The 15,798-nt window shown below is 39.8% G+C and overlaps 1 protein-coding gene across 2 annotated transcripts in view; it reads right to left on the bottom strand.

The window, feature by feature from the left end:
* ripor1 (RHO family interacting cell polarization regulator 1) overlaps positions 1–12,084 on the bottom strand; it is a 57,883-nt gene extending 45,799 nt beyond the window's left edge. The window contains exon 1 of one of the 2 annotated variants that reach the window (XM_046394775.1): positions 11,844–12,084. The gene's annotated coding sequence lies outside the window, so the exon portion shown is untranslated. Of the gene's footprint in view, positions 1–1,031; positions 1,055–11,843 lie in introns of those variants that run through there. The other variant, XM_046394778.1, reaches the window with a different exon arrangement.
* Positions 12,085–15,798: the final 3,714 nt, after the last annotated feature.

Below are 15,798 nucleotides of genomic sequence, written 5' to 3'. Positions count from 1 at the left end.
GTTTCCAAAGAGTACAGAAAAAAAACTTTCAGTAAAGAATGTGAGAACAACCTTGTAGTGTCAAGTACTAACCAAAATACCAATATCAGCTGTACTCCCCACAGTGTCCTACAACTGCTTACTCCATTACAACATCCAGGAAACGGCACAGCCACGCCATCAAGAGAGTATTGAGAGAGTAAACACATTTTTGTGTGTTTGGTCTTGACACCTGCCAACAGCGTCAGACTCTGGATGCTATGGGCTGCATTAGCATAATATTGTGGGGTGTTATGACTCATATAACATGGATTATTTGCTTATTCATAGAACCTTTCAAGTATAGTGACAAAAAAAATGTACATTTTGTCTTGCTGCAATGGAACTGATAAAATGAAAATGGTTCATCTTCTGGAAAGCGCGATGCACTCAGCAAATTCAAGAAAAATCAGTCAGTTTTTTAACCAGAAACACTGAAGCCACATAGTGAAAGCAGACAAATATCACATGCATTACATTGTAATGTAACTGGTGTATGCACAAATGGCACAAATTTTGTTCTGGGAACAAGTATAGTGAGTAAGTAGCAGTAAGTCAGCCACTGAGCCAAAATAAAATCAAAGCTACACCCCAACATACATCACACCTTAATGAGTAATGAGACCATTACATGGAGGGACTTTCAATGACTGGAGTTTCTTTGATGTTTTAATGGGCAGTGTTCATGGGTATTAGCTTTTTGAAGGTTACTGATTTCATCTGCAACAGTGACCACAGCAACCCCCCCACCCCCAAACACACACACACACACACCTTGCAGAAATGAAACCACATTCTTTCCATTCCCATCATATTTCTAATACCCTGTCTGGCCAGGTATGCTGGGAGCCAGGTAAGTTTGCCTTCAACTTTTTCTCTACTTCCTCCACCACAGATGGTGTTGTGCCTTCCCTTTTGCTGCATTCTTTTGTGTATAATGCTTCAGAATTTAAAAAAGGTGCACTGTGAAGCTTTCTTCTAACAAAAAAAACTTAACATTCAAAGTTACTCACCTGAACAGACTCTCAAGAAAGTGTTTTTTAAAACAAGAAAAAGAATCCAGCATTGTTTGCATGTTTACTAGCTTGCAGTCTTCTTCCCTCCTGTCTTTGTTGCATATATTTATGTCCATTCAATACTTTTTCGCTGTCAGCAACACAAATAGAGAGAGAGAGAGAGAGAGAAAGAGAGAGATTTTCATATCTCTCCTGACCAGAGGTCTGCAAGGTCGCATCTGAAGCTTACAGATTTCACAATGTCACAGGCTCAAATTAAGTTAACTTTTAACTGGTTCTATGTTGATCTGACAGCTCAAAAACATTAGCTTAGCTCTAACATCAGCTCATGTCAGGTTAGGTTCTAAGTGGAAAAAAACAGCACAGAGGAACAGACTTAATATACTATGGTCAAGCCACTTGGCACTATTTAGATTTTGATACATGTATTTTCATGCAGTTATGGTACAGCTGCTTAGAGAAGCTCTACCAGCTCTACCAAGCTCTATCAACCTCAATCATTTCCTGCATTTTATATTCCCCAATACAAATGACATGATGTTACACATCACATAATACTATTAAATGATTCAAGAAGCCCAATGATGATAAAACTGTTTCTACATTAGGCCTGAGAACTACGGATCTCAGCTCAGAAATGTTCATAGGACTCACGGAAAGTATTTTCACTCTACATTACTGTAATGTAACATGGAAAGTCCCTTCTGAGAACATTGCAAGATACCAACAAGTTCCTCATATTTCTCAAGTTTCTTAGCAACTCTACATATTTCCAGTAGATTAAAACAATGCCAGGAATCTGAAATGCATGAACCAAAATCACACTGACTGCAGTAGGTTCTGACATGGTCAATCACTGATGTCTTTTGCTTCCTTCAAAAGTGCAACCAAGTCTGTTTTCTCTGTTACACCCTCTACCATACCTCCTTCTTGTGCTCCTAAATTCCAGTGAAGGTAATTAATCACTGCATATCTTCTTTCCCTTCTCCATATTTTCCAACATCAGATGTCTAAATCATGATGTAGTTTGCTATTACTCACCCAACACTCCTTATCTTCCTTCCATCCTCTTCAATGAAGCACATATGGTACATGCATGGTACATTAACAGAATAGCGGGAAAATACATGTTTTGTCAATTTATCTAGAATTTTATACACTTTATATGACTGCTGGCCAAGATTTAAAACAAATTTCCTACTTTCCAGACAGCCTTAGTGAACGGACAGAAAAAAAAACTGAGGAAAATATCAGCACAGTATTGGATTAAATATAAATAACTGTCAAAAGAAACACTGATTATACAGTAGAGGACAGCAATACACCTCTAGTCTGCTTTGTCCACGGAAGAAGAGGAAACACCAGCGTTACCCATCTGCTGTGCTGCTGTTCCTCTCTCATTCTCTCTCAAAATATGGCATGATCGAGTTAACGTGAATTGGTGCTCATATTTCAGCGCTACCCGTATTTGCATTTGGTCGATACGTTTATTTGCTGTTACAGTACATTATTGTCCGAGCCGACAGTCATCAAGTGGTAACGCAATGGTGAAAAGAACTCTGCTGGGACCTCCTTTTGCTAGTGCATTTAAGAAATAGTTTATTTAATTATCACTTTGATTGTAATTAAAAACCTTGAGTGACACCAGAGTTGAATTGAAGTTTGAATTTCTTAATATTTTGGACCATTCGAGACCTTTAGAATTTTAACTACATGCGGTACAGCATCAGTGAGTGAGTAATGAAAGCAAGTGAAGAAAGCAAGAATCCAGAAAACTTCACAGTGAAGGCTCGTGGAGACTGGTACAGCCTGAAACTGAGATAAAACACAGACCCGCTGTTCATAGCAAAAGCAACATGTATGCACACACACATACACACACACAGGCCTGCAGTCTTCTTGATAACATACTGTATAGTAACCACAACATATTTTCTGAGTTGTCTACAATACCACTTTTTCAGATTTACAAGTCGCTTGGTTAGTTCATTTTCATTTCATTCATCCACTGTCTCACTAGAGTATGACCTTTCTGCACACCCTGTCGCCTTGCTGTAACCTGGTATGATATGTTATTGAGTATTTCTAAGGATAATCCATTTGGAATTATTAATGTTTGTATCCATTTGTTGATGCAGCAGAGGCCAAGATTGCTGGACTTTTAGTCCACAGTAACCGAGAATTGTCTACAGCTATCACAACTATTCAAGACAAAACACGATACCGTAATCAAAACATTGGCAAGCATCCCATAACCACAATGTTGCGGTTACTGCCACAGCCCTGCAAGCCAAACACATTTAAAGGTTCAGTAGGGAGGACTTGGTAGTGTTTAGTGGTGTGGTCAAAGACTGCAACCAACTGAACTCTCACCCTCTTCTCAACCTCCCCTGAGGGGGCTGCTAAAAACAACATGAGAGGCGCTCTCTAGGACAAGTGTTTGGTTTTCCCATTCTGGGCTATTGTTGAATAGAGGTACAACATGGTGGAGTCAGTCAAGAGGAACTACTCTTTCTATAGAGCAAAAAGGCTCATTGTAAGTCCACAAAAACACAGTGATTCTTAGTTTCAGTTTGCAGTTTACAATAATACTGACAAAAAAAATCAACAACACAAATTTCACTGGGGAGGGAGAGTCTAGGAATTTTTTTTTACTGGGATGTCTCAGGGGTGGCAAAAGGATGCCTAGAGGTGGCCACAATACATTGTGAATGTTCACACACATTGTGCAAACCAAAAAGCAAACTGTACAAACAAACAATCAGCCTAAAATCTCTTTGCTCTCTTTTCCATTTATTAACAACCCCACACAATCATTTTAAGCCTTGTCCGATAGGAAAGGAAAGGAAAGTGACATATCTTGTCATTGGAGGGAACTCACTCCAACGAAATTTGTTCTCTGCATTTAACCCACCCAAGTGACGTGCACACACACACAGCAAACCCGGGGCAGTGGGCGACCGCGTGCAGCGCCCGGGGAGCAGTGGGGGTTAGGTACCTTGCTCAAGGGTACCTCAGCCATGGACACCGGGACGGGGAATCGAACCAGCGATCCACCGGTTACGGGTCCGACACCCTAACCACTGATCCACGACTGCCCCGATAGAGACAGACGACAAGAAACAAGGGAAAGAGATCCCAGCCATATCCATGGTGGTGGCTCAGCATGTTCTGCTCCACATTTGAGTGCAATATCTGTGTTCTCATGTTCCTAAACAAACTGAACCCAAAGATGAAATTCTCCAGGTTTCAAAAAAACTGATTCAGATTCAAAAAAGGGGCAAACGCAGGACTGTGGCGTACTAGTTGATGAAACAAATCATTTTAATCATGTTTCATTCTGGTGTTGTAGACGGAGCTTGATAATGAGCTGACAAGCTATTCTACTTCACTAAGCACCACATGACTGGCTCTGTAGTGTGTGTGTGTGTGTGTGTGTGTGTGTGTGTGTGGACCCCTGTGAAGCTGGGACTTTCTGGTTAATCTCCAGCTGGTCAATAAGAGGCTTAACTGTCACTGGAGTGGAGCAGGCTAATTACTAGTTTGTAGCCAGTTTAATATGGTTCACAGCTACACACACTCAGAAATGAGCCTCTACATTAATACTTATGTTAAGATAGATTGGAGAATTGCAGTCTGCCAGTTAGTTTTGCAATTTTATCAAATGTAACAGTTTTACTTCATGCCAAATAATAGATGTACTATGGACTTGGCTGTTTCAATAAGTTTCTAGTTATTCAACATATGTGCCTAAACTGTGGATGCAAAAACGTAATGAGAAATTTACATCTGTCATGTAAACAGAATTTGTACTTGTACAGTTTTTTTAAATGGCGCGTTGCTTTGGAATGGCATGACAGAGTCCTTACTATTGGAGAGTGCTGCTTGCGCCTGCGTCTATGACTCTACACTGCTGGGCCAGTGAGCAGGATGTCCACTCAGGGAAACTGTGTCATTAGGTTAACCCTTCATGGAACGTTAAGCTGTTGCATGGACAGGTAAAGAGAGACACAGGGCAGATGCTGAACTGATGGTTTAATCTGTGACCACAACCTGTCAGTAACATTAAACAAGCCTCAGACCAATTCTGAGGTAACTGCTGAGAATTTGTTCCAAAATGTTAGCAAGACTAAGAGCATGTCAGCGGCTTTGAAGCACAGCGATGTTTTAAAACCCATACACAATCCTATTGTAAATGTGAAAAGACAGTTTGTTCCCAAAACTTCTTAGATTAAGCCAGATTTTTTAAAACTCTGTTTTTGGCCTCACTGTTACGCAGTGCTGCCTTCTGTCTGTTTTGTCTTCATGTTCTCTTACGATTGTACTCTTTCTCTAAAGTGAGCACCACATTAACCTGTTTGATGATCAGCTTAATATCTACAACCCTTTAAGACATAGAAACTCAGTGAAGCAAAATACACAGACTTCCTCATTCATTTCCATCAGATCTCTGTGTTGGCAGATCTGTTATGCTGTAGTGTGTATGGACAAATTCAATGTTAAACTCACAGACATTGGCAAGAGATAATTACTGGTGTTAACGTTTCAGAGTCCATCCTCAAGAGTGCAAACAATCATTTGATATCTGCAAATAAACAAATACACACAATAATGGTGACTGCGGTCACTTAATGTATCACTCGCTTATGAATTTGTTGCCATGGCTCTCGTCTTACAGGAAGAAGACCTAGTCCATAATCCTTTTATAATCTCTTTCACTTGAACCATCTGCACTGCCAGAGGTGGAGAGGAGGAAACACACAGAATGACAGTGGAGAATGATAAGAAATAAAGACCAGGGTTTCTTCCTGGTTATCAAAACTTCAAACAGTCTGCTCTGTTTTGGAAAAGAAATCAGTGAGAACACTTAAACATCACAAGAAGGGAGAAATGCTCAAGAAACAGAATGAACATGACTGAGAGAATGAGAAGAGCATGTATGAATGTTTAGTTAAAGCAAGATCAACATTTTCTGTAAGTTCTTTTCAAAGCAAAAGCTTTCCAGGGAAGAGACTAGAGACATTTCACTAGTAACAGCTGTCCAGAACCACTGCTAAAAATAACAGCAACCCACTGACCAATGATCAAACTTCCCTCAGTCCCATGTGACTTACTTTTGGAAGAAGAGAAAGACAGGAGGTCAGCAAGGGACTAAATATCTGTTCTAGCCAGTATAACATATGGTTACTCCAGCAGCTCTGTTATTACAATAAGACAACACATGAGTCACTGCACACACACACCAAGTCAGAAGTCATGTCAGCTTGATAATAACAATGATACACCTTTAGACTTTAACTTCTCACCCTTCCAAGTGATGATTATTCCAGTGTTTTTGTCAAGAGATAATCACTATTTCACTGAAATTGACCAGAGTTATCAAAATCATCTTTGGATGGACGGATCAAAAACAGTGCCTATTAAAACTACTTAACTACCAATCCAAAAAACAAAAAAAGAGCCTACTGAGGACATAATTCAAGACTGTTGGTGTCTATTCATTTTGCTGGAGCATCAGCCAATGGTCAAACACAACTGGGCAATTAATGGTGTAACTTCACCACCCAGTCAGACACTGTTTTTGGTGTTAGCAGGGCCAGCTCCCACCAGCCAGTGTCCACAGTTAACTTTAACTCACCAGCCAAATTTTTTTTTACCATCCAAAATGTATACATATTCGGTATGACTTCAGTAAAACAGATTGAATTATCAGAGAAGTACGGACATAGGTAGCTGTTGTACTAGAACATTGTGGAGCCTGCTTGATTTTAAACAATTTTTAAAATCAGCTTATGTAGAAATGAGTGGGCCACTGTAATGACTTTAACATTTTAAATCGCCGTGGTTTGGCTCTTGTAAGATGTGATTTTTTGGACCCTGTGGCCCCTCTTTGTTTCATAATAGGCAAGTGTGCCTACAGTATGCCCATGTTTGAGTTTGTGTGTGTTAATTGGCTGTTTGTCCACTTCTTCAAGGAAGTCCACACCACAGGAGGAAGTCATTAACTTCAAAAGGGCCATGTGTGAGCGTACGTGCGTGTGAATGTGCAAGAGAGAGGGAAAGAGGCCTAAGGCTGTCCGAAACACGGAATGCATGAAGGGAAAACCTTGTAAGATTGCATATTGGGCTTCAGAGCTGATTTATAGTCTGCCAGCACGTATACATGCACCCATGCTTCAAAATGCCATCTGTCTCTGGTGCTTCACCGCAACTTGGTGTTTTCACTACGACCGCCTTCATTGTCTTTACATGAACTCACGAACTATATACGAAATAATAATAACAAGGGCAAGACGCAAGAAATTTCAAAATAGGGACAACTGCAAACACTTCAATGCAGTGTTTTCTCGAAGTTATTCTTACTGCTGTACTCAGCTATAAATACAAAGTGACAGAAGTATTTCAAAAGAGAAATAAAAAAAAAAACAGCTTGAGAGTTCCAATACCCTCACTTCCCCCACTTTCCTGGAATGATCACAATGACCATTTCTACCATCGTATACGTAAAATGAATTACATGGAAATTGTTCCACTTTTGAATTCATACTAAAATGATATATTGAGGCATTTTTGAAGCACAAGTATAGCCCAGTAGAATTTAGTTGGAATCAGACTTTAAAGTGTTATCGAGGCACTTATTTGGTCCGCACCAGGGTTGGAAATTAGCAACTCGCTAGGTGGACCTAAAAGCTTGCCGGAAGCAAAGGGCTCCACCTCCCCCCTGTTTCAAAGCTTGTGATGAGAGGATGAAACTGAACGGTCTTCCTGTTCATGAAAAGACAAAAAAAATAAATAAGTAAAATAAAAAATACATGATGACAGCAAATGTTTGTACAGCAAACAGGCAAACTTGTTCTTGCCTCTCCAACTTTGATCTCAGTGAACAACAGTAGTGTTGCCCGCCTTGCTGCCAACAAAATGTCGCCAGTTTAAAAAAAGATTGTGAATGGGAAAGAAACTGAGTGGCTGGTAGATTTTGGAATCCACCAGCCTTAAGGGCAGTTTGCAAAAATACTAACAAACAGGTTAGCTGTGAAAGCACCCTGGATTGCCAACTGGTATCCCACCATCTTTGTGATTGGGTTAATGCTATGAACTAATGCACACATGATAATAATAATAATAATTATCCTCCAGAACAGGTTCAGGGGTTCTTCTCACAGATTCTCCCAGTGTGAGGAACTCTACTAGAGGGATGAACGGCATTATTCCAAATGGTATTCCCTCATCTTTTGGAATGTGTTTAAACAATGGTTTAGGACAGCGCTGTCCAACACGTCTCACATAGATTCAGATTTAGTAATCCAATACTACCTTTTATCCAGATAATATTTTTATCCAGCTTTAGCTTTTCCTAGGTGAGCAGGACTTGATTCTTTGCCTTCTCAGTCTCCATGTTCAGCAGCTTTTCACAAGAGTTTTCATTTTCAGTATAGCATCTCTGATTCCATTGTACCACCTCTGGTGCCCTTACCACTTCTAAAACTGGGGCAGTGCTGAATGGGCAGAGAGAGATCACAGTATCTTAGGCTTTCTTCACATTTTCAGTAAGCCACCATAACGCGGATTACTTAATTTTTTTTGTGTTTGGTATCAACTACAACAGTGTAGTCTAATGAAATCCCCAAACTCATTTACTTCAAATGAACTGTAGAATGTTTCCAAAGTGTTGCTACACTCTGTAAACAAGAGGCCTACTGATGGGAAGGTTGCTGTCAGCTGACACGTAATAATGTTAGCTAGCTAGACAGCCGATAAATCAAACTTTCAACAGGTCGGTTTTTGTTTTAAAAGCATGACGTGATACAACTAAATTTCTTTGTATAAGTTGATCCATAGGCTGCTATCAACATAGCCAGCTAGCTCAAGAGCCTGGTACCTACTGAACTCAGAAGTCAACAGAGCAAAGTTAGCTTGTGTTAGCATGACCTAAACTTCATTTCCCCTCATTTTAAGTATGCAACAATCCAAATAGCTGGGTTGCATGACATGTTGGCCGTCATATGTATAACCTTACAAATGCCACATATTAGGTAAATATTTGGATGCGAAAGCTGTACCACCACTTGCTCTTTTTGTGAAATGGTCTACCATGTTTTGTTTTTCTGTTCAGATACAAGAGGTGGGATTTGGAATTTGGAAATCCACACCTAGTCATATCGGGATAACCCTGACCCAATCTGCGAATCTTTTGAAGTGCTTGAATAAAGTCAGATGAGTCTGACATTGCATTCTAAACACACAGAGCTTTAAAGCTATAACAGCTTCCACTCTTATGAGAACGCTTTCCGCAAGATTTTGAAGTGTTTCCGTGGGAATTTTTGCCCATTCATGAGGTACTGATGTTGGACAAAAAGGCCTGACTCACAATCTCTGTTCCAGTTCATCCCAAAGTTGTTGGATGGGGTTGAGGTCAGGGCTCTGTGTGGGCCAAGTTCTTTGATATCAATGTCATCCAACCATGTCTTTATGGGCCTTGCTTTGTGCACCGGGACATAAAGTTGGAAGCATAGCATTGTCCAAAATGTCTTGGTATGATGAAGCATTAACATTTCCCTTCCTTGGAAGTAAGGGGCTTAGCCCAACCCCTGAAAGACAGCCCCATCCCAATACTTTTGTCTATAACGTGTATGTTATTTTTATACTCCCATATAAGACCATTTTTCTTGAAGAAACGTGAAGAACAAGAAGTTCTCAAAGTCATCTTTGACTACGATCTTAGTCATAGAATAAAAATCATAAAAGTTACTACTCAACTTGAGACTGCATCATGAGGTGTAGGATGAAGATGACAGGCGTGCATGATTATGTCAGTTTGCCTGTGTTGCCAAACATTTTCTGAATTTGACCTTTTATCGCTTTACAGACGAAAAAGAAAAAGTGCACAGATTAAAACTGAAAAAAATTAATAATTTGTGACAGCGTCTTTTATGTTCCAACTTGCTTTATGAATGACAACAATAAATGGTGAATGAAAGGAAATGAAACAGATACAGAGAGGAGGACAGTGCACGCTCTGCCCTCCTCTCTGTATCTGTTTCAAGCAGCTTGTTAACTCCAGCCTGATTATTAGCTGAATTAGGTATTCAAACAGTGACGGCCCTGCAACAGCACAATGGACTTACTGTTCAGTTGGCAGGGAGAGAAACACGGACAGTGTGTGTTTGTGGTCTGGAACGAGGATTCCCACAGTCAGTCTGAACGAGGTGGTTTTTGTCACCTATTACAGCAACATTTGGATTCCATGACCTTCCCACTTTCTAACACAGTCAAACAGGACTGCGTGTGGGTTTCTGCAGTCACAGTATTACTACAGTATGTGCTGTATTTCAAAGCTACGCTGAGCATGTTGTCACTGCATCTGGGATCAGACAGCTTGTCGGATGTCATAATATAGGAGGCGGGAGGATGCAGAGGGGTCGGAGCTGTCATTTTCAACTCTTACCAGGACCCAAACTGGTGTACTGGAAGAAAATCCCAAACTCAAAAATAGATTGTCTTGTTCATTTAAATAAGATTTTGTAATTCAAAAATCTGACATTCTTAATTTTTCTTGCACTATAATTTAGTGTTAACATGGTGTTTTATTTCTTTTTATTGATAAAAAATTAAGTGGATAGTGGAGGCTAAAAAATATTCTAAAGACAACATCAAATTGATGATAACTTAACCGTTGGTATAAACATGCTTTTTGGTAGATTAATGCATCCCAACAGATTTATTTTTTATTGACTATAAACAAAAGTTTTCGTGGTGAGTGAATGAGAGACTAAAAGGTCCAAAATTTTAATTGTAGTATATGATATCTTATCTGACCTGTAACTAAATATGACTTAATTCAGGAATTAAAAGGCTGACCTCAGCGCCACTCAACCTGCAGGAACGGAAATTTAAATTCCCTTAATTTAGTTTTATTTATGGAGACTTGTTTTTTGTCCTCAAAAGGAAAAGCAACACACCACAACATGAGTACACAATCAAATCAAAGCAATGCCAACATTCTTAGCAATAGTCTCAGTCTGTCACATTTAAAGATCCAACACTGACCGGCTTTTAAACACTCAACCCTCACACACACACACACACACACACACACACACACACACACACAGTCTGCCATGCCAGGCTTTAGCCATAAAAACAAGGACACGGTCAACGTGCACATAAACAAGGGCATAAACGTTTTTCCCCATTTCCAGTCACAAATATTCACCTGAATCCCAGTCACAGTAAAAGAGTGAAACAACGCTGACCATCACAACCAGACTAACTGAAGCCAAACCCTTCAAAAACCTGACCACTGAACGGTACGCGTCATTTGGTATATCCTGTTCATCAGACCACCTTTTTCTTGATCGAAACATAAGCATTTATGGATATGCTACAGTGCTTACCACTCGTTATTGCTTTAGGTTTCCTTGTGGCGGAATGCTCTGCAACAAGCCAACCAACACGGTGACATTTCACCGACACAGTTTGACCACAGCTAGAGCCGACGCTACAAGTAGCTACTGCAGATTTAAAGATTTCTAAACACGGTTTGGTACGGTGGTTTCTCTCCGTATAGCAACGAGCGGGACGGGACATGTCGGGGTGACAGGACAGGATTACAGCAGACAGAGACAGTTAGAGAAAAGCCACTAAAACAAGACAGAAGATGTCCTGGACTCACGTTAACGTCTAAGTCCCCAACCAAAAAAAGCATAACTATGAGTGACCTAGAGAAGATAGCGGATAAACAATATGGCTAATCTGCTATTATGACATGAAAATGAGATATTAAGACGCAAAACATTTAAACCAACATACATATTTGCTGCGGTGCTCCGGCTCCTCTCCTCACCCGGCTGACACAAATCTTTTCTTTATCCAAATAAGAAAACCAAATGCTCTTGATTGGATTAAACAAGTGGATATCGTTCCGAGCACACTTCTTCTCTCAGTCCATTACTGTTGTTAACTCTATTTTGTCTAGTAAAAATAATCCACTGCATTCGTTCACTGGATAGCTTTCTTCCATTCAGCCAGCAGTGTAATGTCCACTTAACTGTCGTCAAGTATGACAAAGTAAATTAGTCAGAACTTCCGGTCGGCACCTTCAAATTAAAATGCCGTTCTGTCACCAGGCTAAACCACAATACTGGATATTAGATACGATTTCCCGATATGCACATAAAGCAATTTCTCAAATTGAAAGGTTAGACGTTTATCTCCGTCTGCTGCATTTTTACCTAACTGTTACCTCATTTTGTTATCCTTTGTCAAAATCTATTGATTGTCCAGCAAATAGCATTTGATTTATAAAGTCCAATATCTACTGATATGATGACGACCTCAAGGTGGAGCTTAGTTTATGAGCTGATTTGAAGATTCTACCCAACACAACACTGGCAACTGAATGAGGAAAAGGGGCTGGCATATACTGTAACAGAGTGATTTGTGAATGTGAAACAGGTGAGCAAGTGGATACTGGAATCGGGTAAGCAGGACAGTTGATAAAGTCTGAGGACATCTGCTGGACAAATCAAGAATGGCAGTTGCAAAGCTCCTGAAAGCCAGGGGCCTGGGAAAGAGGTGATGCAGCTCAAACAGGAACAGAGAGGATGAATGGACAAAAGAGGACTGAGGCAATTGTTGTGGGACTTCAAAGTGGAAAAATTTCCCTTAAAGTGGAGTTGAAACAATTAAGTATTGTACCTCCTCCTCCATTGAGTTGGGGGACTCACATGAAACAGGTGGTCAAAATGGAAGCTGCAGAGGGCAAGATATTTTATTTGATGTAAATTTACGGTTTTACTCCAGGGCCACACAGGGATAATAATTCAGGCCGAGAATCTAACATCGGCCCAGGCCAGTCTTCACACGTTCACAACTGACCACTTCTACTTTTGCTGAGATATTTGTTTGTGTCTGTTTGCTGCTTATACCAGTAACATACATTTTTGTACACACAAAACTGCAACAATTCACTTTCAAGAGTTAATTGTACTTCCATAATTGTACCTACAACAATTAGCATTTCTATCTACAATTTTGTGCACTATAGGAGTATTGGCTTTGCACCTGGCATTTCCTCAGAGTTCTGACTGGCCTTGTTTTGATGATCATACATGTGTGTTTGTGTGGACTCTTGTTTTTCTGTATGACCCAATGCTTGGAGACCACTCACTGTGGGGAATCCAACAATTTTTTCATGGACCCAACTGCTAGTTTAGCTAATGAAGATGTCTCAGCATCTTAGCTGCATAACAGCCCAATGTAAGATTAGCAATATGTGTGATATTACACTCTGTGACTTTTACCAAAAGTAGGTCAAATCGAGCAGAAAAATTCAACTCAAATCAATTCAATTTTATCTATATAGCACCTTTTACAATCATAATTGTCTCCAGATGCTTTACAGAGACCCAGAGCCTGAACCCCTGAGCAAGCAGACAGTAGCAAGGAAAAACTCCCTTTTAACAGGAAGAAACCTTGAGCAGGACCCAGCTTAACTATCCTGCTGATAGTCGGCCGGGTGAAGGGGGGGAAAGAAGAGGTAGACAGGACAGAGAGGATGAAAGAGAGAGAGAGAGAGAGACATACATGCAATAAATATCATACATTACAAAGGACAAACATGACAGGTTGTTATAATTGGAATTCTGAAGACTGTGTATTGTATGTATTTGTTTTCTAGCTGATATGTTGTTTAAGTTAGTTATAATAGCACTACATAGAAGAACAACATGGGCAGATGTTGACAGTAGACATTGGGTTTGTCAGAGGGCCTGATGCAGTTCAACATGTAGATCTGGATGGAGAGACACCTGCAGAAAGATACAGAGAGAGAAAGAAAGGAAGGGAGAGACACAAAACTGTGAGGAAAACTGTTCAGGTGCTTTGAGGCATTCATCTTTGTTTTTCACAAAAAACAAACCTGCTGGTGAATCTCAACGTCAGGGAAAGATTCTCAAACAGCTGAACTTCAAGGATGCTACATCATTCAGTCACCAAAGGACTGTTTTGATGTCCAGAATACCTCAAATACCGAAAAGGTAAAAAGACTTTCTTACAGGCATTTTTCAAGGATGTCTGTGTGTATGCTTCGTTCACCGAAAGCGTACACAATCCTAAAAATGGCAAACAAGGGCAAATGGGCGACATCACAGACAGCAATGACACATACTTCCCAGCTTGTTCCAAAATATGTGTTCTGTTAATGCTAGGAAGGAGCTGGAGGCACCTGTCCTCCAAGCATCCCTGACTTTCAGAAGCCCCTGGAATCTCTTCCCACATTTTTTGCTCAACTGACACCAAACTTGCTGTACTCCATCTTCAGACAGTCTACCATGAATGAACGATCCAGACACATTATTAAATTATCAAAAATTGAGCCCTCACTGAAACAAAATGTTTGACTGTAAACAGATACTTCAGCTTCTCGCTAAATAAATCTCCAATGTGCATTTTCTTGTTAGGACAGATGTAGTATCATAAACTTTGGAATTGTATCTTAATTCCATGGACTCCACCACAGATTGAACTTCAAGTCACTGTGCAATAATCCCCCATCTCCTAAGTGCAGTACAACTTTTAATGCTAATAATATAAATAATTGTGAAACACTGTAAATATCATGTGTATTTTTGTATAGTTTCTTTTGGTGTAAATATTCCCAAATTTACTCTGTATATTTTTATTTTATTTATCTGTTTCTTAATTTGCTATCCATGTGCTGCTGTGACAATGCAGGGCAATAAGGATTATCTTATCTTATCCTATCAAAAAAAAATATTTCTGAAAAATCTTGAATTCTATCCTCATACAAATTATTTGAGGCAACAGAAACAGAGCATCTTTAAACGTCAGTGTGTCACTTTTGCAGCATTCAGTCTTTGTAAAAAATAAATTACAGACTATGTTGTCTGGATGAAGCACACAAATTGTAAGACTTTTAATTTGACAGCTTAATAGTGTGTAGTCATCTATGGTTTCTCACTTGTCAGGTATCTCAACAACATCATGACTTGTCTTTGGTGTCTAAAGTCTTTCAGTCCTGGTTGCGGGTACACCCTGTCCTGCATGTTTTAGATGATCCGCTCTTCCAACACAACCTGACTCAAATGATCAGCTCATCATCAAGCTCTGCAGAGGCCTGAAAACAACCCATTCATTTGATTCATGGTGCGTTGGAGCAGTGAAACTTCTAAAACATGCAAGGTGGGGGGTCAAAAAACCCGGCCTGAAAAACATAATGCATCTGCAGGCGATGTGCTATGTGGATTTATAGACATGACTTCAAGGTTTAATGCTAATTTTAGTCCAGTCAGTTCTGCTGATGATCATTTGTTTTTCTCATCTTCATCATCTTTGTCTTTCTTCTTTCTGCTCAACATGTCAGGCCCGACTGACTGCTGTGCAGCAGCTAAACTTGCAGTTTGTTATTGGACCTCGATTTTCAATGCCGTAGAAAACTTTTTTAACCTCGATCAATATTCTTGCAAGCTGCATCCTTATAATCACACACACTATCATTATCCTTGTGTTCATCTATTTCTTGACAATCCACATCTTTCAAAGAACATCATCAACCACGCACAGGGGCGTAACTAATAAGGCAGAGTTGGAAAATCTGTCCTAATGTGTTTTTGTTTTGTTGAAAAATGATCATATGAAGTTAACAGACTAACATGCATTCATTACAACAGTAGTTGTTTTTATGCCGCTATGCTGTCAGAAGTTAATTGATGCAAAGCAAGGGTGCGGAATTGCATATGGACAG

Source organism: Scatophagus argus, chromosome 7, assembly GCF_020382885.2.
Source record: "Scatophagus argus isolate fScaArg1 chromosome 7, fScaArg1.pri, whole genome shotgun sequence".
In the NCBI taxonomy this organism is placed as follows: domain Eukaryota; kingdom Metazoa; phylum Chordata; class Actinopteri; family Scatophagidae; genus Scatophagus; species Scatophagus argus.
This window is presented reverse-complemented; position numbering and strand designations above follow the sequence as displayed.